Source organism: Gobio gobio, assembly GCF_949357685.1.
Source record: "Gobio gobio genome assembly, chromosome: 16".
In the NCBI taxonomy this organism is placed as follows: domain Eukaryota; kingdom Metazoa; phylum Chordata; class Actinopteri; order Cypriniformes; family Gobionidae; genus Gobio; species Gobio gobio.
In genome coordinates this window covers 5001296-5006227 of record NC_137109.1, presented here as the reverse complement: position 1 = coordinate 5006227, position 4932 = coordinate 5001296, and positions in this window count along the sequence as shown.

Genomic DNA, 4932 nt, shown 5'->3' with positions numbered 1-4932 from the left:
AGGGGAGGTGTTCACTGACAGCTCACAGGTACGGGCGTGGACATGGACCTGCCCAGCCAGTCGGGTAGGCCTGGCCAACCAAACCTAAAGGTGTGTGTGTGTGTACTTCATGTTTTGGCTGCTATGGGAGGTGTGATACTCTCCCACCTTTATTTGTTGAATTGTGTTTTATTGGCGTTTCATTAGAGACAGACTTGGGACAGATGGGCAGCGATAACTGGAAGTGATCCAGCTTCCATCCGCTTGTGTCACATACTAAAGACGGGTTTGATTCAGGGTTCATCCTGGACTCGTTCAAATAATAAAAGTTCTGATTTAATGACCCTGTTGTGTTGCAAACCTATTTTACAACGTATTTTCAACGAATCCTGAGGTTATTGTCACATGTGGTCTGCAGGAGGAGTAACACAACAAACATTTGTATTTCTTTTTTTGTCTTTATTCAAAATGATCTTAGGATTCTCAATAGCAACATGTGTGTGTGTGTGTGTGTGTGTGTGTGTGTGTGTGTGTGTGTGTGTGTGTAAGAGAGTGTGTGAGAGAGTGTGAGTGTCTGTGAGCGTGTGTGTGAGTGAGAGTGTGTGTGAGAGAGTGTGTGAGCGTGTGTGTGTGAGCGTGTGTGTGAGAGTGTGTGAGAGAGTGTGTGTGTGTGTGTGTGTGTGTGTGTGTGTGAGAGTGAGAGTGTGTGTGTGTGTGTGTGTGTGTGAGAGAGTGTTAGTGTGTGAGTGTGTGAGAGAGTGTAAGTGTCTGTGAGCGTGTGTGTTTCTGTGTGTGTTTCTGAGTGTGTGTCTGTGTGAGAGTGTGAGTGTCTGTGAGCGTGTGTGTTTCTGTGTGCGTTTCTGAGTGTGTGTCTGTGTGAGAGTGTGAATGTCTGTGAGCGTGTGTGTTTGTGAGAGTGTGTGAGAGAGTGTAAGTGTCTGTGGGCGTGTGTGTTTCTGAGTGTGTATCTGTGTGAGAGTGTGAGTGTCTGTGAGCGTGTGTGTTTGTGAGAGTGTGTGAGAGAGTGTAAGTGTCTGTGGGCGTGTGTGTTTCTGAGTGTGTGTCTGTGTGAGAGTGTGAGTGTCTGTGAGCGTGTGTGTTTGTGAGAGTGTGTGAGAGAGTGTAAGTGTCTGTGGGCGTGTGTGTTTCTGAGTGTGTGTCTGTGTGAGAGTGTGAGTGTCTGTGAGCGTGTGTGTGTGTGTGTGTGTGTGTGTGTGTGAGAGTGTGTGAGAGAGTGTAAGTGTCTGTGAGCGTGTGTGTTTCTGTGTGTGTTTCTGAGTGTGTGTGTGAGAGTGTGAGTGTTTGTGAGCGTGTGTGTGTGTGTGTGTGTGTGAGAGTGTGAGTGTCTGTGAGTGTGTGTGTGTGTGTTTCTGCGTGTGTGTCTGTGTGAGTGTGTGTCTGTGTGAGTGTGTTTGTGAGGGTGTGTTTGTCTGTGTGAGTGTGTGTCTGTGTGAGTGTGTGTCTGTGTGAGTGTGTTTGTGAGGGTGTGTTTGTCTGTGTGAGTGTGTGTCTGTGTGAGTGTGTTTGTGAGGGTGTGTTTGTCTGTGTGAGAGTGTATTTGTGAGCGAGTGTGTGTGCGTGTGTGTGTGTGTGTGTGTGTGTGTGTGTGTGTGTGTGTGTGTGAGGGTGTATGTGTGAGTGTGTTGGTTTTGTATGGGTCAGACGAAGTCATTCAGATGAACATACGCAACTAAAATCATTAAAAAAGCTCTTTTTATTATCATCACTTTCATCAAAACGAAGCGTTCTTTGGGAGGCAGCCTGGACTGTGTTGACAGGTTTAACAGGTTTAGGACAGCAGAGAAAACGGAAATCCTCCGGCCGGCATTCGCTATCAGATATTCTGATATTTCTGCCGTGGAGATCCATCCGTTCTAACAAAACGTAGGAGAACCAGCAAACCACAACGAACTGGACATAAAGCAGCAGTGCGAATCAGAAGCACCCATAGAAACCACCACTGCACTGGGAACCAACGAAACCAAAACTAAACAAACCGGGGAAACAGGAACTAAAGGAATCAAAACTGGCATTTTAATGTGCGAACCTGAGATGACATTTCAGTAAATGATCAGTGTGTAATGGTTGTCCTGTCATATGACAACAACACAGATTGGTTACACAAATTTCAAATAATATAATTTGCCTCACAACATATTAAGAAAAATCGTATTTTATTATGATTTTTATGAGAACATTGACATATTTTACTTCATTACTTTATGTTTAAGGTCTGTATTCAGGTTGTTTTATCCAATTGAATTTGTCTTTTAATTCATTCAGTACTGAATCCAAACCCTCTAACATAGACCTTTCTAGAATAATGCCTCCTCCATACTCTCCGCTTACATAAACTAGTCGCTGATGCTGGTTCAGTGGAGGTGAAGGCCTGAGTCATCGTCTCCAAGTGGAGTGTGTGCGGTCTCTAGGATACTCACTCACCGGCGATCTGCATCTGCGGTTTCAGCGCCGGTTACACCTACTGCTCCGGGACAGAACCGGTCGGGCCGCTGTGAGTCACAGTGATAGCGATTCATATCTCCGAGCGGGGAATGTCAGCTATCCGACCAACACCCGCTCCTCCGCCCAACGCCTGCTGGAGGAATCACAAACATGCAGGATTGCTGAAGCACGGCTGGTGTGAGCTAATGACAGGAATGATCAATGAAGCTGTTGATGGGAGATATTGTACAGAGAATATCATTAAGTAGGTAGTAGTGTCTATTCATCCCATAATTACTCTAAGATAGATCACACAATGCAATGATCACATTCTTGGTGTGAACTAACAATACTTATAGCGATAAAGATATAGCCAGGTACTAAAAATCCCTATAACGGCACAGAGAAATAATATCGATCAGGCATAACATTATGTCCTATTGTGTTGTTCCCCTGACCCGTCGAGGTATGGCCTCCTCTAGACCCCTGAATGTGTGTGTGGTATCTGGCACCAAGATGTTAGCAGCAGATCCTTTAAGTCCTGTAAGTTGTGAGGTGTGGCCTCCATGGATGGGACTTGTTTGTTCAGCTCATCCCACAGATGCTCGATTGGATTGAGATTTGGGGAATTTGGACTCAAACTCGTTGTGCTCCTCAAACCGTTCCTGAAGCATTTGTGCGATTTTGCATTTTTGCTCAAAGTATAATCCACATGGATGGAGGACCCAAGGTTTCCCAGCAGAACATTGCTCAAAGCATCACACCGCCTTCTTCCCATAATGCACCTGTGCCATGTGTTCCCCAGGTAAGCCACACACACACACACACACACACACACACACACACACACACACACTCAACAAACTGAGATGCTCTGTGTATTCTGAGCCCTTTCTATCAGAACCAGCATTAACTTCTGGAGCAGTTTGAGCTCCAGTAGCTCGTCTGTTTGATTGGACCACACTAATTAATGGTAATTAGTTGGGATAGAAAAATAACTAAATTATAGTTTTTAAGTATGAAAAAAATATGTAAAGAGATATATATTAAAATAAAAAGTCCTTAAAAGTGCACAACTCGTCTTAAGTGGAAGAACGCTTTTTCCCTCATGTGGAATATAGAAAGCGCGGATGCATTAGTTCGATTAGTAAAATAACAAAATTATAGAAGAAAACTTTTTTCCCTCACGTGCAAACAATATAGAAATTAAGCGGGGAATAAACTTTGTCGCCCATCTGGCTGTTGTTGTGAATGGTGATATTTCTATATAGTCTATAAAACACGAAAGAACAATAAATATATCGGTGAGAACACAGGCCTACACACCGGGACATTTGACTGCACATCACATTTTTCACAATGTTGATTATTCTTGCAATCGTAATGCAATATACTGTGGCCTACATTAAATCTTTAAATAAAAGGTTTACACAGTCATATAGGCTAAAATAAACGAGCTTGTACAGCGACAGGGAAAAAAATGAACGCAAAAAACCTGCCGACCTTACCAGAGCATGTGTGTGAAGCAAAGCAGAGCTTCACTCATGAACTGGTAAAATGACGTGCGCTCAAATCCTGCTCCAACATGACATTTCTCTGCAGCCTACTATACTTGTAGCCATTAAAACACGTAATTAGTTTCAGTTTAAATACAATAATGTTATTTTTTTATTTCATTTACGTTGAAAAGTGAACAGGACACATAAGATGCATGATGTCAGAAGACGGGGGTCTTCAATAAGTTCAATAACACTTCAATACGTTTTGTTTTGTTGAAAGCCTTTCTTTAAAGCTACACTGTGTGATATTTTCCCCCATCTAGTGGTGAACTTTTATATGACCATCCAGTGAATATTAGTTTCTGTTCCTCTCAATTCCGATTTCGTTTTAACTCCTACGGTGGCTGATTTAGTCCAAGATTAACATGGCTTCCAGTTCGACCTCGTCCACATTGGACACGGTGCCATCGAGTGTTAAAACGCCAAAGGCCAAGCTTGAATTTACGGGTTTGTCCCTCTTTGGCTAATGTACTTTCAAGATGGAGGAGCAACATGGCGACCCACATTCAAACCCCCACCCGTATGTGTTTACAATGGCATATTATAAACTTACGAGAATACTTTATTACTTGAAAGAAGTAAATCTACATTAATGAGCACATATATTTTTGAAAGAACTAAGTGTTTTTAGCTAAGAATAAACTAAAAAAGTTACACAGTGTAGCTTTAAAGTGAATTTAATTTTGTATCAATTGTATCTTAATTTTAATCTATGTTTTATCATGCAAATTGCCCGGATTTAATAAATAAGCAAATAGCCTATAACAGACAATGACATGGAGGCGCCGGCGCCGTGTGAACAACGGCTTAAATGAACACCTAGAAAAGAAAAAAAGCTTTAGTCAGGGGCAGCCCTTACTATTTATTTCAGATAGAGCTATATTTGATCCAGTATGTCTCACAGGGAGTTCTGGGTTGAGCGGAATGAGCTTCGGGATCTTCAGAAAGGCGA